At 36.1% G+C, this 26532-nt stretch overlaps 1 protein-coding gene across 2 annotated transcripts in view; it reads left to right on the top strand.

Moving 5' to 3' along the window:
* The window catches only part of IL1RAPL1 (interleukin 1 receptor accessory protein like 1), a 659497-nt gene that overhangs the window by 229861 nt on the left and 403104 nt on the right, over positions 1-26532 (top strand). The window contains exon 2 of one of the 2 annotated variants that reach the window (XM_072357408.1): positions 5563-5604. The exons of the other annotated variant lie outside the window; for it this stretch is intronic. The gene's annotated coding sequence lies outside the window, so the exon portion shown is untranslated. The remainder of the gene's footprint in view (positions 1-5562; positions 5605-26532) is intronic. 2 annotated transcript variants of the gene reach the window in all.

Here is a 26532-nt window from a genome sequence, read left to right as displayed (position 1 = left end):
GCAAAATTCATGAAGGGGAAAGTTCAGTGAGCATAGAGGATACAAAGAGAGGGAAAGGATATGTAAATATATTTTTGAAAGATAGAGAAGATGGCAGATGCAAGAAACACCTGATTTTAGTTGTGTTTTGCTTTTTAATCTGTTTGGGTTTTTTGTTGTTGTTGTTTTTGCTCTTTCTCAATCTCTAGAATTGTTAAGCTCTCAAGTCAATAGAAGTGTAGTAGTATAGCCCTTTCCCAAAATGATGTTTCTGTAACTCTGACAGTGCATTGGTTAAAAGATAACAAGTTATGTTGGGATTTTGGTGTAGAAATTTTAAGGATGGGCTTCTGAGTGAAAATACAATGCATTTTTGAGTGTATGTGATGTTACACAGTGCTGGGAAAGTACAACAAAGATAATCATTGAATCATAGAGTGGTCTGGGTTGGAAGGGACCTCAAAGCCCATGTTGCCCCAGCCTGCTGCCATGGGCACCCCCACCAGCTCATGCTGCCCATCTAACCTGGTCTGGAGTTCCTCCAGGGATTGGGCACCACAGAAAGGTCATGGAGGTGCTGGAGCAGGTCCAAAGGAAGGCAACAAGGCTTTTGAAGGACTTAGAGAATATGCCCTCTGAGGAGAGGCTGAGGGAATTGGGGCTGTTTAGTCTGAGGAAAAGGAGGCTGAGGGGCGACCTGATTGCTCTCTTCCAATATCTGAAAGGTGCTGTAGTGAGAACGGGGTTGGTCTCTTCTCACTGGTGACAGGTGACCGGACCAGGGGAAATGGCCTCAAGTTGCACCAGGTTAAGTTTAGGTTGGAAATCAGGAAAATCTTCTTTACAGAAAGGGTTGTTAAGCACTGGAATAGGCTCCCCAGAGAGGTGGTTGAGTCTCCATCCCTGGGTGTGTTTAAAAACCATTTGGATGTGGTGCTCAGGGACATGATTCAGAAGAGGGTTGTTAGTCAGGATGATATGGTTAGATCATGGTTGGACTCAATGGTCTTTAAGGATATTTCCAACCTGAGTGTTTCTGTGATTCTCTGGGCAGCTGTGCTGGGGTCTCAGCACCTTAATGTGACTGTTGTATATGCAGCAGTACTCTTGGAGAATGCAGTTTGGAGGAGGTACTGCATGTCTGGGCTCACAGAATCCTGAGGGGAATGAAGAAGAATCTAATTCTTGTGTCATTGGTCAAAAATGCTGAAAAGCAAGAAAAGGAGAATTGTTTCTTCTCTGTTACTCCTTTCTAGTATGCCCCCAGTGGCAGCTTGGAGTTCCTCAGGAGTATGTGGCAGCAAGAGGAAGAAAACAAGGAAAGTCCTGGTACTGCCCTCAGCTCTGAAAGATCTTGTGCCAAATGGGTAATGCAGTTGCTGAAGCTTATTATGTGATTTGGTGTTTGCTTCATGCAGATCTCAGCTGTCATCTTCAGCTGTGGACTGACTTCGTTAGTTGCAGAATTTTTGGTATATTTCTTCTCATGTTACTTTATTTCCTGCAAGATAGCTTTAAATCTTCCATTGCTATTCAATACAGAATTTCTATTGAAATTCTATCTGTGCATTGACTGGAAAAACAAAATAAAACACAAAGCAATTTGCATTAGAAAATGAGGTACATTTTTCCCAAACATATCCTCTGTTTTTCATTTGCTTGATATTCTGAACACATATCTGAACTATGTACCATGTATAACAGCAATATGCAGCTCAAAAGTTATGTAAAGAAGAGTTAGGATACTCTATGGTCAGTTCATTTCCTGTCTTTGCTGGAGTGATAAAAATATGAAGGTAATGAAGGAAAAAAAATATTTTTCAACTCTCAGGATATATGAAAACTTTCTTGCAAAAATTGCACAATGTAGAAAACTTGTTGAAAGAAAGCCACCAACCTTTCTTTTAAAACAGTAGATCTGGGGCAAAATATGCTTGACTGTTTTACACCAAAACATTATAGCCTTAAGTCTGTGAAATTTGTCTTTAACTGCTTAATTATCACAAGTCACTGAAGCAGTGTAATGCACCTCTTAGTAAAAGCAGAGAGCATCCCCTCAATCTAAATTCTTTAATGAAGAATTGCAAATTATTTACTTTTTAGTAAATGATTGAAATACAGTGTCCTCTTTCTCCCTCAGAGGTTGCATTTGTTGTAATAGTTTTGAAGTTAATCAACACATATATGTAATATCATCAAGTAAAATCATATTACTCTTCTACATCTTCTTACTTTTTTTTTTTTTTTTTTTTTCCTCAAGACTGTAAATACTCTAATAATAAACAAATAGATAAATATATACATTTGGGGCTTAAAATTGTGTTTCAAAATTTCAATATATAAAAATAAGTGGTGACTTTTCTGTTGTGCTTTATCTCTGACCTGTGTATATTTTGAATATGGTCAGTAGAACTGCATAGTATATCTTTACCCAGGAAATAATTCATTACCAAAAATGAATCCTCCTCACCATTGCCTACATTTATACTTATAAAATAGTACAGCGTATGGCTGAAGGATAGTTTGTAATTCTCTGTATTTTAGGAGAAATATGAAACAGACAAGACCAGACTTCCAGTCTGGTATTTTCTCTTTGATACTGTCAAATATGATATATTTCAAAAAAGTACTGTAGCAGGCATATTCACAACAACCCATTTGCAGAGTGTATTTCTTTTTATATTTGTCACACGTTCTAGTTTGAGACAAGAAGCTTCAGTCCTTCATCCTTAAAGTCATAACCATCACTCCTCCAGGGACGAGTTAATCTTTAACTGACAAGAGCACAAAGATACGTTTCAAGGAGCTAGATTACTCCATTATTTTTTCCATGGGTATGTTGCATCTTCCTCTGAAATATGCAGCCCTGGCTAGAGTTAAAAACAGAGTGCTGAACAGATTTGTTCCAGTATAGTGGTTTATATAAAAGTCTGAATGATCCAGTGTGCATACAGCATTTCCCATCTACAGTACATAAGAATTTAATTCCAGCTGGAAATGCATAGTAATAAGTATCAAAAAGCCAACTGACATGTAATACTTCATATAGATATTAGATTTCATATGCAAGCTTTGTATTCTTTTCTCATGAAAGACATATTTGCTATTTCTTTCTTTTCACACAAGAGAAACATTACAATTATTATTGTAAATATTTTCCTTTTCTGTGTATTAAATGGAGAAGACATCCACAGAATGGAATTGCAGAATGCTTCATTGTAACCTCTTTTAATCACATATTTATATATGCATGCTACCTGTCAGTGTTTCCATAATTTAAAACAGGCACTCATAACTGAAAAAAGTACTAGCACAAGTAAACCAAAGAGGCTGTAGAATATCCTCCTTGGAGATCTTCAAAAGCTGTGTCAAGTAGTTCTGCCCAAAGTGATTGGACCAGCTGACCTCCAGAGGTCCTCCCCCCCCCCCCCCCCCACCATTCTGTGATTCTTTGTTTCTATAATCCAGCAGGGTTTTCTCAGTCAAAATCCTTGACTGTTCTTTACTGAAGCTCCCTTGGAAGAGAAATGTTGACCATCCAAACATTTTCAATATATATTGACAACCCGTATGTACTATGAAACAGATTCAAAATGTTTGTATTGATCTTTGCTCCTCTGTTGACTCCTAACACTGCTCTGTTGTATTCACAGCAATTACGTGCAAAACTCCAGTCTTTAGTTTTGACCTGTGTCCTCCACAATTGATCTCTTGTGAAGGAAAGATCTTCTCTTTCCCTTCCTAAATTAATATTATCTAAGATATATGTTATACAACCTGCAATGCATACATCAGACTTACCCAATGAGATGTTTATAGTGGAAAACAGTGGTTTAGAGACAGGATAAAATACAAGGATTTGGAATGTCTCTTAATTTAGACATCCACAGTGATGCAAATACAAAGAAAGTCTATGCTAAAAAATAAAATAATTTAAAAAGTTGGGGTTTTTTTGCTTGTTTGTTTTGTTTTTTAAAAGGGCTTGCATCTGGTGAAGTACAGGGAAATATTTATTGAATTAAGAATTATAAGAATAATGTTCTTTATATAAATTCCTGTTAAAAAAAAAAAAAAAACTATCAAAAACAGACTCAAACCCTTGTGACAAAACATGATATGCACAGAAGACTAAAAGTGGTATAAAACAAACATATCCAAATTCTGCTCTTACCTATGTGTATACAAGGACAGAACATGTCTGTCTGCATGAAAATTTTGTGGAAGAAATGTGTCTTCTGTGAAGTTGCTTTCATGCTAAGAGTAGAATAAGCAGCTGCTTCTAAGTAAGATGTATGTCAGGTGAAGGAAAAATATACTGGAAGATATCCTGCTAGTTGAAATAATGATTAGCATTCTGTTTCATTACTATCTGTTTTTTTTGTTTGTTTGTTTTGTTTTGTTTTGTTTTCTTCAGAAGAGCTTACTGGAGTGCTGGTGGCTTTTAACACTTATTATAGTAAAGTCCACAGTCAGGACTGCTGGGAGGTTTTCTTCTTTTTTTTTTTTTTTTTTTTTTTATGACAATATGCTGTTAAAGACATGAACCTGCAATCCATTGCTTTTCAAAGATCACAGACTTTTTGACAAGTACTTGTCTCCTATTTCATCCCCATTGAAACATTTTCAGCATTTTTGGTTCAAATTCTTATTTGTGATTCCACAATGTAGATTTATTAATCAATATTGTCTAAAGTTTTAATGAATTCAGTCAGTCAGATTTCTGAAGGCAAATAATGACGTGTCTTCTCTCTTCTAATTGCCGTTGGCTTAAGGAATGACTGGGTTTTAAAGAATTTAGTGACCTGTTTTTCTCTGGAGTAATTTATATCAATAGCTTTCAAAGGGTGCTTTGTAGGTTTGCTAGTTTTGCATTTGCTTGGCAGTTTTAGAGAGCTGTACAGAATGTACTCTTCCTCTGACTTATTCTTTTATCAGAGTATACAGAGTTTTTTAAGCATTTATTATTGGAACTTTTCATGCACTTGGAGACTCTGCATAGACTTACATAACTGTATGCATCTGTTTTGAATTTTTTTTTAGCACTTTTTCAAGCATTTTCTAGGAACTATGGACTCTTGAAAATTCTTAACCTTTCATTGTGATTGCCTACTTGTCTTCTTAGATAAATATATACTGTGACCACATTAGTTTGTGTAAGAATATGCCAATATTTCTGTGTATATTAGTAAATATATGTATGCATATATATAGATATGTATACAGAGTTGAGTAAATATGTATAATAATGCATTTAGAATAGTCTGATGTGCATATACATAATAATATATTTAGGCATATAAAGAGACATGAAGACCTTAGCTGCCAGAGTGGTGAGCTTAGTAAAATTATCATGGAGCATAATTTTCTTTCTATGTTCTTTTCAAGGACTCCGGCTTTTCAAGACACTTTCGTAAGTCAAGTGTATAGTATTATCTGTTCATCACTGTGACAAAGCATTTTTGTCTTCTGCAAATTGAAGTACATTACATTAGTGCTGATGTTCTCTCAGCAGGTGGTCGATGTCAATTATTTTTGCTTCTGTATAATGAAAGCTGCTACATATTCATTTCAATTCTGTTGCAGAGCTCTGAAGTTCTGACAAGCTGTGAGCAGTTCTTCAATCAGGTAATCTTATGACCAGCTTCATACTAGTTGGAATCATCATGTCCTGACTAACCTGGATTTCTTACAACTTGTCTCTGTGTTTGCCTCATACCCAGTGGTTAGGTTATCTTTTTTCTTTTTTTTTTTTTTTTTCCTTTTAAAACTTGTGGCAACAAACAGGCATCTAAAGCTGACTTGTTCACTTGCAACAGATCTTTTTAGACGTAGGACAAGCTGAATATGTTGCAGTGGCTTGAGATGGTTCCCACTGATCTGACACTTGGACCATTTCCACATGAACAGCCTACCTTGCACTTGTCCAAGCCAGCAGAGTCCCTAATCAGATCAAGCTGAATTCTGCACCTCTGGCAATAAAAACCTTTCTCTCAAGACCAGAATACTGGCTACCCTTAGCAGTCAAGAAACAACTTGCACTTTATTCAAGATTTAAGACCTTCTTAACCACGCTGCATTCAAATGAAAAAGCACCAGCATATGACCATGTGATGTTAGATTTAAAAACTCTATTTCATCAGCTATTCTACCTGCTGCAGTACTCAAATTCCGAATTTCACTTGTAGAAGCTTGCCTTCACTCTGATATATTTTAGATACATATTTGTATATATGTATTATATATGTATTATTTATTTGTCATATCTCTATCTTTGAATTTGTTGAAACAAATATTTATTCTTCAAATACTCAAAAGAGTTTGTAGAAACATAAGTTTTCCTTTTTTGTAGTCTTTGTTTCTCTTATGACCCATGACAGGGACTATAACTCATCCAGTGCTCTTATTACTCCAACAACTACATCAGTTGAGGAATATCAGAGTAATGGATATTTTTGTCATGTATATGTTTGTTAACAGAGTGCTCTCTCTAGTTTGTAGAAATGTACTGCCAGTGATCAATCAGGATGTCAGAACAAACTAATGGAACACCAAACATAAAGAAGAGAGAGGTGAAAAAGTTCACTTAATGTAGCTGCAAAATAAGTTTTTATGGTAGAAATCAGGAAGAGTATAGCAGCTGTGGAGCTAGCACTGTTTGACAGAACTGGTTATCTGGACTTATGCAATACCGTGCACATTAGGTAGGTACAAAAAAATTTAGGACTATAAAGTCATCTGTCATGCCGACAAGTTTAATGTGAGGGAATCATGAAGAAAGAGATGCAATATAGAGCTAATCTTGTAGAAAAGAGATTTAAGAATTGCATAAATTCTTCACTAAAACATAAAGCTGTAGTCTGGCTGAGATAGAAAGACATCTCCAGAGATCATCTTTAAGCTGTTTTGCCTGAAGCAGGGTCAGCAAGAGTGGTTTATTCAGGACCATGTCCATTTGGGCTTGGAATAACTCCAGTGATAGAGACTTCACAGCCTCTCTGTACAAACTGCTCCACTGTGGGACCATCCTGACAGTAAAGAAAATCTTAAAGTGAAATTTCCTGTTGTGCTTCATTGACTTCCTGTCACTGGTTACATCTAAGAAGAATCTGTCTCTCTCTTTCTTATTCTGTCAGGTATTTATACACATAGATAAGAACCCCTTGAACTTTCTCCAGGCTGAGCAGTCTTGGCCCTCTCAGCCTATGTTCCAACTTATTGATCATCTTTGTGCCCAGAACAGTTGCATATGATCAGGGCCGAGAAGAGGGAAAAGATAATTCTCAACCTTCTGGCAGTGTTCTAACCAGTGCAGCATTATTTGCCTCAGGGATTCAGTGCCTCTTCAAGTCAATGTGACATTCAGTAGAACCACCAGGGCCCTCTCCAAACATACTTTCCAGATGCAGCAAGTCCATACATCTAAGGAGTTATTCCTTCTCATAGGAAGGAGTTGGCATTTGCCTTTGCTGAATTTTGTGAAGCTATTTAACTTAGCAGCGTGCATTAGTCAATGAGTTTTCACTTGATGGTCATCTAAAAGGAAGACAATTGTCAAATGATAAAGAGCTTTTATATTTTTTTATACTTTGTTAGTCCTTTTCAGAGTTGAGTTGATACCCTGTTTTTAGTTCAGGAGGTTTTTATATTTACTTTGCTCAGTTCTGCGAAGTTCTGTAGACATTCTCAAGAAGAGATGGGTTCCCTGGGGATCCAGGAAGGAACATTTAACACTTCATTGAATTAGCTGTCTACTGCAGACTATTTCCCGCCATTTATAAATGTGCATTAGTAATATTCTCCTGTATTCTTCCAAGCATAGTGAGCCCGTTTGATCTTTCCTGAATTGTTATGTTGGGTGATTATACACTTGTCAGGCTTCTTTGCACTGAGACACTTTTTCTCACACTCCTTTTTCTTATATCATAATCAGCTGTTCTGACATGTAAGAAGCAAATATACATACCTAGAAGTGGAAATTCAGTGTTTCAGTACTGAAACCTCCTTGTGTTTCCTTCCTTATCCTAGTACAGCTCTTGCAGTAGACTGAAATTCTACTACAGTCTTCTCAAATAACTTTTCTTATGCTTGTTCATATTGTGCACTTGGAAAACAAGGATTAGCAAAGATATATCTTTTGGTCAAAGGTGACAGTGTCTGAGGCAGTAAAGTAATGCTAAGAAGGGGGAGGACAGAAATAAATGCAAGTATTAAGTATATCCGTGAATGATGTCAGTACAGCAGCACAAAATGTTTTAGCACCAGGCTTCAGTTAAGAACTGAACTTGTGCTGTCCAGGTAAGCTCTTTTTCTTTTATTTTCTGTGAAGTACCAGTAGATTTGCACATAGGTAATGTATGCAGATAGAGAAGTGCAGATGCAATAGTATCATTGCTAACAGGGTTTTCTATATGCAAATTCTGAAGAAGACCTGTAGGCTAACAATTAAGTCCCTAATCTGAAAAGATGAGCTATGTAGAAAAAAGAAGTGTGAAGACAATCCTCAGTTTTGTACCTTTTATGAATGTTTTCGCTCAGAATGCCAGCAGTTATCAAAGTTTTGTACTCAAATAAGTAACAATTAAGGTCAGCAGACCCCTGCTGATCTGCTGATCTTTAGCTCTGTAACCATTTAACTTTTTTTTTCATTTTTTTTTTCTTTTTCTTTTTCTTTTTTCTTTTTTCCCCTAAAAATGTTTTTATCTCTATCACAGTGAACAAGGGCTGTAATGAGGAAACTTGGGAACTAACTGTGTATGCTACCAGCAATATAAATGCTCAGGAATTCATACAGCAGACTACAACACTTCTACTCAACAGGCCAATAATTGGTTAAAGAGGATTAATTCTCTTGAAAAGCTTTAGATATGATAGGATGCCTTTCCAACCACTGTTCCCTTTCTTCACTTTCTACTCTTAGAATAAAGGGTATTCCTTCTTTCTGAAATGGCTTCTTTGGGGACCAGGTTTGAATTGTATTGATAGTTGTGGTTTATCCTGTCTCGCCTTGCTTATATACCACAAATAACTGATTATTATATTTTTTTTAATAAACTTTTTTTTTTCTTCAACTTTAAGATAGGAGTCTGATTGAAGTGTCCATCATTTTTAGTAAAACAAAAATGTTTCTATTTTCCTACCTAAATCTTAAGTTTAGAGAGAGAAATTTCACAGATACATCTGTTTATGAGGGTTCATTAAAACCACAGGATTTTAAAAAACATTAAAGCTGTCTTTTTTCCTTACTACCATCCCTTGGTACAAATGATGAAAAATCATTCTTCTTGGACTTTTCCATCTCTACTGATTTATTACTGAAGAATATTCCACTAAGTATTAAAATTACATGACAGAAAATAGTACAGAATTTTAGGGGAAAAGACTACAAAATAATTATAGCAATGTTAGTTAGAGAATTATGTGCAGAGTTGTACTGAAAGTTATTTGGGGCTTTTGTAATGACATTCTTCAAATTAATAAAAAAGATTGAATAGGGACAGACTTGAATCTCTACCTCATGGCTTAAAGTAAACTTAGAGTAAATATGCAAGGCTACACACCTGTTACTATTGTGAAAAATTATCTGTAGCTAAATAATAACGAAAAAAAAAATGTTTCCAGGTTTTGTCAGTCTACAATAGTTCGTGCTCAGTATACTAATTTGAAATGAAGTTACTGATTTTTACTAGGCTGTCATGGTCTTTATTGGTATTTCATTTCATGCCACAAGCTATCAATACCGATTACATCCTGTCAATGGGACTAGCAATGTTCATCTTTGTATTGAACACTTTTATAACTAATACTATGAAAAGTGATGTAAAAATAAAATGTAAAATAAAAATGTCCTTTAGAACAAAATACAACAGAACTGTAATCTCTGACTGTCATGATTCATATATAATGGTGTCATCAGCATTACACTGGCATTACAGTTGGCAGGAAGAAAATACATTTTTCTATAAAAAGCATGGAAATTTGACTCTACTTCATGCAATTCATGACATAATATGGGCCCTTGTCAGTCCACTTAAGAGTATATGAAATTTATAATGTGAATACTAAAATAATAAGAATACAATTAGCAATAAATGGGAACATTTATTCATTACTAGGGAACAAAATGTCCTTACTTCTTAAGGTTTTTATAAGTTCTCCTGTTGTTTAAATAAGTGCCCTTGAATCTGGAATTCAATAATGAAAAAGTCTGGAGATGCTTTATCTATAAAGCTGATACTGCATCACCACAGAAACTGTTAAATTGAAAGAAATGTGTTTCAGGGAAGTATTAGTTCTAGGTTTATCTGTGTTTCTTGACCGCTGTGAAATTGTATAGTTTTTATAGTAAATTGCTGCTACGTTAGACATCAAGCGTTTAGTCTGCTGCCTTTCTAGCATTTCCTTTTTCATACTAACTTTCTAATATTGAAATTAGTAATGCAAAATGAAGGTAGGAAAATCGTCTTCTAGTTTTCTATCTTACTGTATATTCTGTAAGGTTCTTTTGTAGCCTCTTTGAAAGAAACTTATTGTTGATCAGCAGTATGATAGTTTGGATCATCTGAAAAGCAGTTTTTCTTAGGACACTGAAAGAAATAAACCTTTTTTTCCGTAGTTTTGTCTTTGTAGAAGATATGCACTGTTGCCTGCATGTTTTCCTTAATATTCAGTTAAAACAATTCTGTTCTCTGTTACATGACACTTAAAAGACCTCCGGTATTTTTTGTAATGTTGAACCTTTTCTGTGCCCATATACGTGCTCCGATCTGGAGATATCTGAACACAAATGATTTTTTTTTTTTTTTTTTTTTTTTTAGTCTGTGTATTCCTGGTAGATTGTTATCTTTGAAGTTAGGACACAACAAAGCAGTACTTATTTCAATTACATCATTTAGTAATTAATTTTTGATGCCTTCAGCTAAAGCTGAAAGCTCCTTGCGAAGCATAAAGTTTAATCAGATTTAGTGTTTTCTTTGTTTTCTGATGTCCAGCATTTCACAGTATATTATTTCCATACTTTGTCAGTTTATTTTGTCTGTGAATAAAGCAAAAATCAGAGTTTATTTCACCTATTGCTTGGTCAGCTTAATACATAGGTACCAAAACTATGCGAGCTATGGACAACTAAGCGAACAGCAGAAATGGTATGAGAGAAACCGCATGAAGTTCAAGGAAAGGAAATTTTGACAGCTCTTTGACCTAGGGAGGAATAACTGCAGACATTATCACAGGCTGTGGGCCAACCAGCTCAGAAGCAGCTTTGCAGGGAAGGACTTTTGAGTTCTGGGAGTCTACAAGATCATGAACCAGCGTCCTGCCCTTATAGGCCAACAGTACCCTGGCTTGCAGCCATCAGGCTGAAGGAGATAAACTTTCCTCTCTGTTTGCCACTAACGAAATATGTCTGGAGTGCTGTGTCCTGTGCCAAGCTTTCACTACAAGACACTGATAATCAGAAGTAAGGCTAGCAAGGGCTGGAGCATATAGACAAGAACAGACAGAGCGAAAAATGTTTGCTTAGTTGGGAGAAGGCTCTTTAACTACATAGAAAGAAAACAGAGAGGCAGATTGTTCTCAGATGTGCACCATGAAAGAACAGCCAGATGCTGCAAGAAGAGAATTTCCAAATGGGTATCAGAAAAAAGCCTGTTCTACACTGAAGTTTGCCATAGGGAAAAGGTTGTACTAAGTAATCCAACAACCAGTTGATTTTCATAAATTATTCTCTGTTGAAATGCTTCCTTATATTTTCACTGCTAAGTACAAGTAGTGTAGAACCTGATTGAAAAACTGGGACAGGAATCAGAGGTGATTCTTTTGAAGAAATAGAAAATCTCTTTTATATCCACTTATTATAGTGGATAATTCTGAATAACATTCTCAAAGGAGAAAATTCCTCTTAATGCGATTCATCAGGGCCATATTTTCAGTAGCATGTAAGAGATTTAGTTGACTACCTTCCATTATAAACAGGGCTAGAGCAGTTGGCTGTCTAACTCTAACTAAAATTTATTCTCCTAAGAATAAGGTTAGTGAGGGTATTTAAGTGCTTAACAATGAACAAAGGGACCTCAGAAAATTTAAAATCTATATGAGATTGGTCTGGTTTATAAAATTATTTGCATACCTCAGTAGTGAATATTCTTGGTTGTTTCCCTCGCTTGCAACCAAACATAATAACAAAAATAATCCTGGATTTCCTAATGCATGCTAAAATAAATGGTCTCTTCTGAGGAAATATTTCAGTTAAAACTGAATTACAAACAGCAGTTCTGATTTTCTAAGTAGTCAAACAGTGAAAGGGAATCAATAAAGGAAATACTGAAAAGGGGAAATATTAACTGAAATCTTAAATTCTCTTTTTTTTTGAAGAGATATTTTTCTAAATACAGTAGCTGTTTTATAATTATAATTCCTTTTTTCAAGAGATAAAGACATAAGTACTTGTGATAAATGCTGAAATTATGAAGTTTCTTCTCGATAAAATCCTTAAAATTTTTAAGCTCCTAATGCAATTGTTTTGCCTTTAACAAAGAATTTCATTTTTAAAATAAGTTAAAAAATATATATACCTGGGAGGCATACTACCAAAAATTAAAGCTCATGCTATCATGGCAAGCATCTTCTCTTCCTCAGAAAAAGTTGGAAGAATCCATCATACTTCTGAGATGTCTTTTACAGCAGCTCAGTGAAGTCAAAATAAGGCTCGTGCAGTGCTGTCAAGATCAGTAAGACTTACTACTTTCATCAATTTGGTTCTTCAGAAAAAATTCTCAGAAAGAGTGGTGAGGTATTGGAACAGGCTGCCCAGGGAAGTGGTGAAGTCACTGTCCCTGGAGGTGTTCCAGAATCACATAGATGTAGCACTGAGGAGCATGATGGGGATGGGCTGACAGTTGGACTAGATGGTCTTAGAGGTCTTTTCTGACATTAATGATTTTATGATTCTATTCTGTATTTCTACAGTACATACAAAGACTTGCAGAAAATAGTTTTGATAAATTATGCACCAAGAACTTCAGAGCTCTATGGTATTTTAAGACAATGCTTTAAAAAATCTTAAGGGCATAACAATTCAGACTATTGATCCATGTCTTGGAGGTTCAACTAATTATCTCCAAACTTCCCAGTTCAATGAAACTTTTCAAAACTAGCTTGAAAAAGTTAGGAAGATTAATTCAGGTGATCTATAGTGTTTCCTCCTTAGGGTCAAATATGAAACACTGTAGAAATGCTTTTTATAGCAGTACAGCTCTTCTGACTCCTGCCAGAATTGGAAAGTGTCTAAAGCCTAAAGAGAAAAAAAATATGTATATTAAGAGAATTAAGCAAATTTCCTGGAACTTTCCATTCCTTCTCATATCTTCAGAAATTTGTTTTATTACCATATTGCCCTCTAGATATCCTTTAATTTGAAATAGTTTTTCTGTAATTTCAACTTTTTTACTTCTTTAACTCTTTCTGCTTTGGGGGTATACCCTTTTTGAGCTTCAAATACCAAGAAAGTGTATCTGTAAACCAGGTACATTAAAAAACAAAACAAAACAAAACAAACAAACAGAAGAACCCAAAACACATGACTTTGCTTTTTAATTTCAAATAAGAAAATAAAACATGTTTTTGGCACAGGTAGAGACAGGAGTACAAAGGATAAAGCATTTTGAAAGAGCTTAATTTTATGTAAAGTAAAAGCTAAAAGAAGATATAAAAGAGAAAGGAACAATAAATGTGTTTTGTGTTTCTGGTTGTTGTTTATGTGTGTGTTTGTGAGTGTGTGTATTTTGTATTTTTTTTCCACGTAGGCCAGCTACAGAAAATTTCACCACTGGTGGCCAGAAACTATAAGGATGATGTGAAGTGTCTTTCTGTTTGTCCCTAGTACTATATTCAACATTGTAGTGAAATCTGTTAAACACTGATAGGATTTTTTTGTGTGTGAGCTGTGGGTCCTCTGAGCATTTGATAATTGTGCCTAAATGCTGTAGAGGCCTGAATCTGTTTTATGCATTGTTGAGGTGGTTAGACACTCTTTCCAAGTGGGAACATCAGCATGACCATATATTGATATTATTGTAATGATTAGCTGGCTAGAAGAGTCTTGGTACTTCCAAATTCAGTATAAACTTCTGATGCTCATTCTTCAATATGTCGCATGAACTTTGTCATCCCTAAGATACAGGACAATTCAAAGGCACTGGAATTCCAACGAACCTCTGATGTAGAAACCCACATTCAGAAAACTTTTCACTTTTTCTTTTCATAGAGAATTTTCAAGTGATTCCAAAACTGTTTCATTCTCTCTCTTTTTTTTTTTTTTTTTTTTTTTTTCTTTTCTTATTTGTCAAAGGTAAGAACTTATTCATTTTTTTGGCACAATATTTCTCCATTAGGCATACATTTTTCATATGGAAAATAACTTAGTATACAGCCTGCTTTAGGTGAAGAATATTTTTGTTCTTGTTTTCTAGGGGACATTCTTAAGGACAAAAGAAACTTTGCAGTATTAAGACAATCCACCTTTATATTTCTCAATGTCATTTTACTCCATGAAGTACGTGGAAGCAGTATCTCCTTACCTGCTTGTTGATATGAATCAGTGAAGGAAAGAGAGATGTATACCATTTTCTGAATGCAAAAAATCCTGGTACAGGATTTGCTGCATGGTGCTAAAGACTACAAAAGCATAATAAACACAGAATGCTATGATTTGGTACCTTGAAAATATATTCTGTTTTTCTTTTTGAAAGTTTATTCCCTATTATCTTATTTAAAGGGTTTAAAATTTTGAAGAACTTGTTTTAACTAACTATTTGAAAATGAATTATATCTAATAGAAAGGTTATCTACATCTAGTCATTTTATATAAATTCCATTCAACTTAGCAGTACAAAACCACATTAATCTGCCAGTTAGAATTTGGAACAAGATAAGGAGTGCTTTCTCTAGCTGCTGCCAATTGGTTCGTCTTGGAAGTCTGAATAATGAAAAAATACGAATTTATTTATATTTTAATTAAAAATAAGGTGATAAAGTAAACAATTACCAGAGTATTTCCAAAGTTATTAATTTATTTGATTTTTAGAATTTTATGACAGATTTTTTTATTGTATTTTAATAATTGTTCAAGTCCTGGAAATCTTGACAATTAACAAAACCCAGATGGCTGTGGCAAAAACAGAGGCTAAACACAGTGAATGAAGGGAGATAAACTTCATGCTGTTACTGCTCTGTTGGAATAGACCTTTAATAGTGCTGTCTTTACCCATCTTTCTTTCCTTTTCTCTTTCAGCTTCTACAACTTTTATGGTTGTTTTTTTTTTTGTTGTTGTTGTTTTGTTTTGGTTTTGTTTTTTTTTTGTTTTGTTTTTTGTCGCTTTTAACCTAAATAGTGGAAGATATACATTTAAAAGGCTAACTTAGTATTCTTTTTTTATTACAGTTTCACTTAAAATGCTTTAGTAATTTTGTTTCCTGTTGAATTTGTTGACTGATTTGAGCCTTGCTGAAATTTGGGTATTTTTCCTTTTCTACTCCCAGAGAAGCAGGAGTTTCTCCTGGAGATGCAGTTCCTTTTTCCAGCTCAAATGCTGAGAAAGAACAGTACAATGCATTTCTATCGCTTCTGCTTAGAGTATTTTAGCATCCCAAACTAGCAGCTGTTGTTTATCTTTATCCTTCAGTATCCATTTTTAAAGCTATACTACAAAGTACACAAGAAGCTTATCCAGTATATCTTCATTTGCGCTTCACTTAAATGTGCTTGTGTTTAGATGATTCTTGAATCTCTGAAAGCAGCTTAGTCCAAAGAGATTGTTCTTGGTATCTCAAGATAGCAGTTGTTCAAGGCAGTTTCCCTAACAAGATAAGTATATTTGTTGATATTCCTAAATTCCTTGCTACCAAGTGGAATGTTAACCTGATTATCCTCTACTGTTCAGCCAAATGTTATCATTTCCATTCAGAGTTTTCCTAAGATCTTTTATTTTTATTTGCATACTTTACTCTGAATAATGTACAAACAACAACAACAACAACAAACCCTTCAGTCACTTTATTGTGAATGTTTTTTGGTTTATACTTTTGCTTTTGGGAGCAGACTCTCAGTCTGTGTCAGGATCAGATAAATAAGTATATTTTACTGCAAGATGACTCAGTATCTATTAAATTTTATTTTTGAGATAACAGAGTCATTTCTTTGCTTCAGCTTGTCTTAGAAATCTATATGGAAATCTTTGGGGGAAGACGGGTTGCAGTAGTTATTTCATTTTATCATGTCTGCATATATTCTACTGTGAGTTCATTAGTTGCTACTTCCAACTGTCAAAAGTAAATAAAGGATCACACTTTGGATTTAGAAGTATTTTATTTCAAAGCTAGAGGAAGATATGACAAGTTCAAAATGAAATGAAAGGAAACCAAACAGGACTATAGGCCGATGCTTTTCTTGTTATAGCTATGCAAGGAGACAAGTTAATATTAGAAGATTTGCAGAAGCAGCCCACTGACTTTCTTCTCGGTGGTGAGCTTCTGTTTTTAAAAATTCTGCTTTTCTGTTCAGTTAAAAACTGCTTTTATTGTTACATAAATTTATGTCCTTTACATCAAGAAACATTCCCAGCAGCCTGACGAAGTAGACCATGTAGCACTAATACCCATTTTTTGGCATTGTCTAGTTAAACCCAAAATAAATTAATTGTTTGCAAAGCAGCATGCCAGTAGAGAGCTGTACAGCTCCCAAATTCACAGCTTGCATACTCATGTCCTAAACATTGATGCTAGTAGCTAATCTCAAAAGTTACTGCATACCTAGTACCTACCTCACTTTTCTCTCTGGGTAGCTGGATGCATCACAGATTAACTTTTTCTAATTCTATTTCCTTTTTTTTTTTTTTTTTTTTTTTTTTTTTCCCTCCAAAATAGGAAGTATCATATTACAATAAGTGATCCAGCTGGCAAATAGAGTAGACAGTTAGAACAGGAAATAGAAATCTAACACAGTTAGGCACTGTTATTTTATGGATGTGCTGCTTTGAGAGACTGACTATACCAGCAGTGGCTAATAGAAACTTTAGCTGAGGCACACTGTAAAAAGCAAGTCTTTTGTTTCCATTTGTGTGGTCAGTTGATACGTTGTGAACTATTTAGATTGTTTGTATGTGAAGGCATGTCTGAAAGCTCAGAGGAGATAAAGATAGAGCAAACCATTGCTGAGTATAATGAACTACCCCATCCTTGGCTCTGTGCTGCTTCTGAAATCTTGTTCTCTGGATCAGCTCAGCAAGGTATTGCCATAGAAACAATATTTCCATAATAACATGACAAACTTGTTTTGCACGTTCTTTTTAGCTTTGCCCTTCTCTACCCCCTACCGCACCTCTTCTCAGTGATTTTTGTTCACATGCTTCAGTTTTTTAAAAGTGCTTGTCATTCTGGATCTGTCTGTATGTGTAACATACCAAGTGTGCTCTTGCTCCTTGATCAGCTCACACTGACCATCAAGGTTTTCACTGTAACTACAGACAAGTCATATATATCATCTAAAGTCACGTTTCTTTTTGTTGTTGTTAATTGATTCAAGAGTTTTGGGAAGGTAGACAATGATGGTTGCTAACATGAGTGACTCTGCACTCCCATGAGACTTAAAAGTCTCAAAGCCTTAAATATTGTAGGTCCAATCAGACATAAAAGCCACAACATTGGAATGAGCTTACTCAGCTTGACAAGCACTCTTCATTTTTATTGTTTTCATCAGATTTCATGTCAGCCATGACATATTGCTCTCTAAAACCATAGCTCCACAAGCCAGTGAACTGTTGTAATGGCTCACTAGAAGTGCTCTCATTGCTCCTTCTGTCTTTGCTGGGATTAGCCCCAAAGTGCTGCTTCATTTCCAGCAGTATGACACTACTGTTAAAGAAAGTCTCACTCAAAGACAGGAGAAAAAATAACTTGGAGTTGCAGAGAAACATTGAGAAAATACCATAAAACTGTCCTAGACTATCTCTGATTATAGTCCCAGGAAACTAAAAGGATAGCAGAAGCCAGCTTCCTTTCCCGTACGAGCACTAGGACTGAGAGCACAGAAAGCTCTTATTCATTATCATAACTGGCCTAAAACCAAAGTAAAGCTATATCTCTTTTTTTTTTTTTTGAGTACAGCAGTTTATAAATACATATGTATTTGTTACAGTGTAAGTAGGAAAAGCTTGAGGAGAATATATGCAACTGTGCAAGCTGGTAAAGCATACTTTATCCTTATTTCCTACCTCCGTAATTTATACTCTAGTAACTTCAGAGTCCCACAGTTCTATTGCAGTTGTATAGAAGAAAAGTAAGGATACTGAATAAAAAAAAAAAAAAAAAAAAAAAAAGGAAATAATACACCTGAAAGTCTTTAAATTGTAAAGTACAGCTGTGGGCAACTTCCTGCTCAATGCCTAATCAAAGTGGCACAAAGACGATGAGGGGCCTGAACATCTTCATCTTATCTAGATCCCTCTGAAGGGCCTTCCTACCCTCAGGCAGATCAACACCACCTCCCAACTTGGTATCATCTGCAGACATACTGAGGGTGCACTCAATCCCCTCATCTAGATCATCAAAAAAGATTTTAAAAATGATGGGCCCCACAACTGACCCCTGGGGGACACCACTTGTAATGGGTCACCAGCTGGATTTAACTCCATTAACCACAACCCTCTGTGCACAACCCTCTAGCCAGTTCCTTACCCAAAGAAGGGTATACCTGTCCAGGCCACAGGCAGCCAGTTTCCCCAGGAGAATATTGTGAGAGACCGTGTCAAGGGCTTTGTTGACGTCTACATCAATAGCCTTTCCTTCGTGTACCAGTTGGGTCACCCAGTCGTAGAAGGAAATGTTCAAGCATGACCTGCCTTTCTTGAACCTGTGCTGGTTGGGCCTAATCCCCTGGACACCACACAAGCTGTGTGATCACTCCCAAGATGATTTTCTCCATAACTTTCCCTGGTACCAAGGTCAGGCTGACAGGCCTGTAGTTCCCTACATTCTCCTTACAGCCCTTCTTGTAGATGGGAGTCACGTCGACAAGTCTCCAATCCTCTTGGACCTCTCCAGTTAACCAGGAATGCTGATAGATGGTGGAGAGTGTCTGAGCAATCACCCCCGCCAACTCCTTCATCACCCTAAGGTGGAGCCTGTCCAGTCCCATGGACTTGTGACAGCCCAGATGGAGGAAGAGCTCTCTAACTCTCTCCACCTGAATCACTGGGGATGTACTCTGTGTAGCATCTCAGACTTCCAGACCAGGGCATAAAGTGCCCTGAGGATAACTGATCTGCCTATTAAAGGCAGATGTCAAGACGGTGTTGAGGACCTCAGCCTTCTCCTTATCCTCAGTGATCACATTTCCTGTCTGCATCAAGTAAAGGCTAGAAATTCTCCTTAGTTCTTCTCTTATCACTGATATATTTGTAAAAGGATTTCTTATTCTTTTTACTGCAGTTGCCAGTCTAAATTCAAGTTGGGCTTTTGCCTTCCTAACTTACTCCCTGCATAGAGAGCTTGTAACCATCCATCAAACTACTCCAGTCATGGGAGCCGTCGCACCATGTTTTGGTAATAGCAACTAGGTCATAGCTAGCCTGATGCGCAGTCACTTCCAACTCCTCCTGCTTGTTGCCCATGCTGTGTGCATTGAGGTACATGCACTTCAGCCGAATCATATGCTTCGCCCCCAGCTCAAGCATTGTTCCCCTGGGCTCATCTCTGCTGAACCCTGATTGGCCCCTTCTTCCGTTGTAGCTAGCTTAAAGCTACTTTGATAAGCCCCATTAGCTCCTGCACTAGGATTTGTTGTCCCCTTTGAGATAGGTGGGTTCCATTCATGGACAACAGACGAGGTGCCAAGTAAACTGCCTCATGATCAAAGAACCCAAAGTTTCTGGCTTGACACCAGCCTCTGAGTCAATTATTTGGCGACGGGTTGGACTCTGTGATCTCCAGAGATCCCTTCCAGCCCCTACAATGCTGTGATTCTGTAATTAATGATCGTTTTTCATTAAGGTAATATGTGCAGCCAAGTAGTAACTATATATTCCACAGCTCTTGGACCTGAATAATTATGGTGGTGATCTATGAAGTTTAAGATCTTGTCTGTATTTGAGGGGAAAAGAGTATCTGATTTCTTTGGATTAAACGGCAAATGTATTGCAAATAGTTTTTTTATTATTTATTGTTGTTGTTTTGTTTTGTTTTGTTTTTTTTCCTTCTGTTTCTCATGTTCAATCCTTTTTTTTTAAATATAATTTATATAGATATAATTCTACCAAATTCACTGGATAAGAAGATAGGTACTATTCCACAAAGGTGATCAAATCTGTTCCAACTGACTTTTAATCTGACTGAACAATTTATTCTGTTACATGTGAAGTATGTAAAGCTCCAGAATACTATTACTTCTTGAAAGGAAATAATAACACAGTTTACATTCTTCTTCAGAAATATGTTCTTCTCTCAGATATACATGCACAAACTACAATTGACATCAGTAGCAGCTGTGCGTATGTAACTAAGGGCAAAGTTTGGCCTTTAATCAAAGTAATTTTCTGGTGCAGAAACTGCAGTTATAATTATACAGTTTATACTGTAGATAAGCCATCCAGTTATCCTTCTTTCTTCAGCAGTGTATCATAAATTGTAAACCTTCAGTAATTATTTGTTGTGTGTTATTCAGTTACATTGCCAAGTCAATTAATATGGATTTATATTAATCTACAAAAATCAGTCATATGTTCTTGACAAGTCTTAGTATTCTCAGTGTATATGAAACAATCCAAAAAATGTCATCCTCTCTCTCAATAAATGAAGTATTGACCTTGCTAATTGCATATTTCAGGCCTCACAGTAGTTCTGTAAAGCCTCTGGACTTTTCAGGATGTCAGGACTTTTTGTGGCCTGCCCAGAGCTTTGTTTCAGTTCATTTAGCTGTGACAACAATATTCTAATGGCCAGATGGCTATTTCGTAGTTTGTTTTTCTTTTGCTGAGCTTTGTGTAATTGTTTAGCATAACCATATTTTTTATATGGATAGTAGTAAGAAGTAATTATTCTGTGTAAAATGAACTATTTATGATCCTAGTATGGTGAAGAAGTGTAGTGGAATAAAAACACAGGAGTAAAGCAGTGTCCTTAACAGTGGGAAAAGAGCATACAGAGTTGAGAGTATGTGTATGAGATGATAATAGTGGTGGCACAGGTTTATGCTGAAGGCCCAAGGGCTATAAACAACTCATCAGTGGTCAATTACATATAAATCAGGAAGTGTAGCTTTCACAGATGACTAAACAGGTTTGTGAGGTTATAGAAAGAACAAAGAACAAGTATCCAGCATTTGTAGGATAGATTTATAGAATCATTTAGAATTATGAGGCCATGGTAGGGCCTCATCTGAAGTACTGTGTTCAGTTCTGGTCTCCCCAGCACAAAAAAAAAAACAAACAGGGATCTCTTGGAAAGAGTCCAGCAGAGGGCCACAAAGGTGGTGAAGGGCCTGGAGCATCTCTCCTATGAAGAAAGGCTAAGTGAGCTTGGTCTGTTTAGCCTTGAGATAAGACTGAGAGGGGACCTGATCCAGGTCTATAAATATCTGAGGTGTGGGGGGCAAAGTGGTGAAGCCAGACTCTTTTCAGCAGTGTGTGGAGACAGGACAAGGGAAAACAGCCAGAAACGAGCATAGGAAGTTCCGCACGGATGCGCGCAAGAACTTCTTTACTGTGAAGGTTATAGAGCACTGGAACAGGCTGCCCAGGGGGGTTGTGGAGTCTCATTCTCTGGAAATATTCAAGACCTGCCTGGACACCTACCTGTGTGACCTGGTGTAGGGAACCTGCTTTGGCAGGGGGTTGGACTCAATGATCTCTGGAAGTCCCTTCCACCCCTACAATTCTGTGATTCTGTGATTGGAAAAGACCTTTAAGATCATCAAATTCAACCATCCACCTAACACTACACCTCTAAACCATGCCCCTTAGCATCACTTTCATAAAGTTCTGAAGTTTCTCCAGGGATGGTGACTCTACCACTGTCCCAGGCAGTATGTTCCACTGCCAAACAACCTTTTCCATGGAGAAGGTCTTCCACTGTAAACCTCCACTGCCACAAGTTGAAGTTGCTCACTTATGTGCTATCACACTTGAGAAATGAACCTGACAGCCTCCTCACTAATATCTCTGGTTATGGAGCGTAGTAATGACTCACCTCAGCCTCCTTTTCTCCTGAGATAATCAACATAATAGTAAATTCAGATGTAGTCAGAGACTGCAGAGTGAAAAGAAAGAATGAGGTAGAAAATATGTGTTAGAAACATATAAAATTAATCTTGAAATAAGAAGTGAGAATCTGTCAACCTTAATATGGTTCATCTTAGTGGTCATTGTATAGGTACTGATGACCTGCTACAGACTCCCCTACCCCTAGACTGATGCCACAGACTGTAGGACCTGTAGAAGGAGTGGAAACATGGAAATAGCCCCATAAAAAGAGATGCATACTAAGAAATTTCTGTATAGCCCTTATATTCTTATTAAGATTTTTTTTTCTCTAGCACAGTGCGATTTTGATTTTTTTGTTTGTTTGTAATAAGCAGTTCAAGACTAGTAGTAATTATTTGAATAGACATTTCAATTATAGTACCAACAAACACTTTAGTTTGCATAAAAATTTTTTTCTTTTGCCAAAAGAAAGAATTTGAACATAACGAATACAGATTAAGTTCCTACTGTAGAGGTTGCAGCCCCTACATTGAAGCATAGATCGTGCCATCGGCTCACTCATTTGAGGAGTCTCTGCATCTCAGTAAGATTCTGTATGTGGAATGATTCTTCAACATATTCAAGTGTGAATTTATCTGGTAAAAGCAATTTATCTATCAAAGTATGACATAGCATTTTTATTAGTTTCTTGAATATAATTTTTTTGCTGAGAGAGAACATGCATGCCTCCTCCCAAAGGGCATATTTTAGACAACTATAGAGTTTGGTGTCTTTCTGTACTTTCTTTTGTCTTACTGCAAAATTAATATTACAGAGATATTTTGCATCTCCAGCAAGTATCATAAGTAAAGATAATACATGGGTTTCTTGTTTTCTTAAAGGTAGAATGATGTTTCTTAGCTTACATCTTATTCTGCTGTTTTGATGTTTTTTGTTTGTTTCTTTGTTTTTCCTCTGGGAAATAGGTATTTTAGTGCTAACTTTTACAACAGTTTGCAGTCTAGTGTGAAAATTTTCCACTGCCTTGCTTATTAAGAATCTGGTTCTTGCTGTCATAATATCTTGTCAGCAAAACATTCTCCAGTGTCATGAAAGCAAATTCCCTGTCTTTCCATGTTATTTCAACTATTATGTATTAAGGAACTTTATTAGCCATTACTAGAACCTCTTACAATAAATAAAATTATATGTGCCAGTAAGGGCAAATCTCTCTCATATTTATATACATACTGATAAATCATTGGGTCTGATCTGAAACCTTTCTGTAAACAGCAGATAATGTTGGATCTAGTCCAAGCTGACAAAGATAAATAAACAGAAATGAAAATGGAACTTAGAAAAGAGAATATATGTCATAATCTATTTCCTATTTGCCTTTCTGTCCATCCTCCCTCAGTGTTTTAAGATCTTTTGTAATGAAAGTAAACAACACATTGAATGTCAAGAGCCGAACAAGAACTGAAATTCATTTTTAGGATGAGGAAAGTGACGTGAAATTGAATAGAACTTTTACCATCAACATTATTCATAAGGGCCATTTGTTGATTAAACTGTCTGTTGTACTCTCAGCATGTCATATCACATCAATCACATATGAATTTAAATTAAAAGCCATATTCCAAAAGATAATAATTGCCAAGTTGCCACGTGTACCATCTGAGTGCTAAATTTAAACTTTTGCAGTACTTCAGCAGCTGCATGAACCTATGAATAATTCATCAACTGTATGAAGTAGTAGATTAGAATTAACCAACTAGTTGAATATTTTAGCTAATGTTTAGAATGGAAGGAATATAACTACAATACTTCGTAATCAAAAACTCTTATTCTGTGTAGGTTTTTGGAAGATCTGCTTAATCCTAACTACATACATTAGTCAAACAGAGAGGATCTAAGCTAAAAATCAGATTTAAAACAAGAAAAAGAAAGCAAAAAAGAAAGAAAGGGAAAGCAGGGCCTACAGCTAGGTAGTGTACAAGTGTGTAATAGCTCCAGAGACTCTTGCTCTTGGCTATTTTAAAAGGCAACTGTAGATTTTTTTTTAAATTAGTTAGCTTTATCATTTTCATGTTCCTATTTTTAAACAAAAGATTATTTATTTTCTGTATGCATCAGGTTGTTTTTGTTGTTGTTGTTGTTTGTTTGTTTTTTTAATCTTTAATCTTTCTTCTGAGAAACTAGCATTTCATAAGCAACTCCTCACTCTTAAATTGCCAAAGATAGACTGGTACTAGACTTAAATGTTTTTTGTTGTAATCAAGTAAAAACAGAAGTCTGGAGGTCTTTAAGAAGAATTTCATCTGCAGACATTCTACAGTCTTGCTCTCAGAAAAAATGTAAACAGTTAATTTTATATCTCCATGCCCCAATGTAATGCATTTTAAAAGGCAAGAAAATAAATGTCATATCTCACTTGATGTGTAACTGAAATCATATGATTTTATTCAGTCATCTTGGAGTCTAATGAAACGTACATAGATTGCTCTGAAAATAATGCCTAGTATTTATTTCCATTGAAATGACAGCAGATAGAAAGAGCAAAATAATACTGCTTGATAGAGCAAATTCATAGCTACAGAACACCATTCTTTCGGCACAGTCACCACCATGAGCTAAACATTTTCATCATGAACAAGATCCAGTATGCTGTGCCTGTAACAGTCTGCATCAGCGGAGGTAACCCACTTTTGCTGTCACCACTTCTGAAACACACCTCTTATTACATCACCGTGCTCACATCCGCTGCTTGGTCATGAATGTCAGCGACTTTCATTTTTTTCACATGAAGGGATTCAGTTCTACCCCTTTGCTTCATCTGCACTTTCACGTCAGACCCATTATGTCAGTGTGTCCCTCTGCTACCATCTGTCACACAGCAACAGCAAGGATGTTGGTGGAAAGTTTCATCCTCTGCTGCCATGCCATCAACATCCGCATCTGATGTCATGAGCCAACATCATAAAATAGGAGCTATTATTTTTAGAGCAGCCCTTGTACATTGCTGAAGTTTATTGGAGCTAACAGGAATAACTTTCTGCATTGTTATAGATACTCTACTTTGTTAGCCTTTGTTTTCTTTCAGGTTTTCCTTGTCCGTGAAGAGAACTGTTGAATAAAACATAATGTAGCCCAGGTTTTTAATATGTGTTACAGTTTCTGACTTTGTTTTTGGCATGATTTTCTTTTGCAGTGTTACCAGATGTACATACAGGAAGATATTTGTTCCATCACCTAAGTCAGTTTTAAAATAATTTTAAAAAATCTCCCAGCATAATGTATTTTTTAGAATCCCCAGTAATTAGGACAATTGGTCAAATACTATATTCCGGGATCCCACAAGGGTATATGCTAATTAAGAAAATTCTGCTGTAGTAAGGTAATATCATAGTGGCAAAAAAAAAGATATTACTATGTCTAATTATTCTGTGATATAATAATTCTTGCAGTTACAAAACACATTCTACCCCAGGATCTCCAAAAGATCTTCAGAAGAATTTGGATTATAATTAGCCCATGATACATCTGCTATCCTGATTTTATAGTTCAGGAAAATAAATTAGAGGCAGCTAAGATATTTGCTGAAGTCCTCATTGCAAGACTGTGAAAGTCTGATAGAATGAATTAGAGTCCACATTTTGAATTCTGCTTTCATTCACTAAATTCTCATGCATTTGGAGAGATAGATCATAAGCTGATCAGTGTCTCTGACATGTCATTGGGTATTTCTTCAGTGGTATACAAAAATTATATGTTTGGTTTTCATTCACTTTACAGCTGCTTTGTATGGATGAACTCAGATTTGGTCATCAGAATTTAATGCTGGGAAAAGCAAAAGAACTGTGACCTACAGGATTGAATGAGAGGGACAGTGGTTCTCAAAACTTCTTGTATCAGCAGCATCCTCAGTAATTACTCCTCAGGCCTTGTTTAAGTCACACATTTATCCATGCCCTTCAAATGCCAGATACATGGATGCAGTAGCTTTAATTTGTAAAATAATTGGCAACACTGACTAAAAGTGCTACAGGTCTTATAGATGAAATTAGAATTTATGCAATTTTGTGTTGGAATTTAGAGACACTGATAGATTTTTTTGGGCTTTGGAAACAGCAGAAGTCAAACAGAAAAGCATTTCTGCCAGCTTGGGGCTGGAGCACCTGCCCTATGAGGACAGGCTGAGGGAGCGGCGCTTGTTCAGCCTGGAGAAAAGAAAGCTGCGGGGTGACCTCTTTGCAGCCTTTCAGTACCTGAAGGGTACCTATAATCAGGAGGGGTGTAAACTCTTTGAAAGGGCTGATAATAGTAG

Source organism: Excalfactoria chinensis, chromosome 1 (assembly GCF_039878825.1).
Source record: "Excalfactoria chinensis isolate bCotChi1 chromosome 1, bCotChi1.hap2, whole genome shotgun sequence".
NCBI lineage: Eukaryota > Metazoa > Chordata > Aves > Galliformes > Phasianidae > Excalfactoria > Excalfactoria chinensis.
The sequence above is the reverse complement of the archived record's forward strand: the minus strand, read 5'-3'. Positions and strand labels throughout refer to the sequence as shown.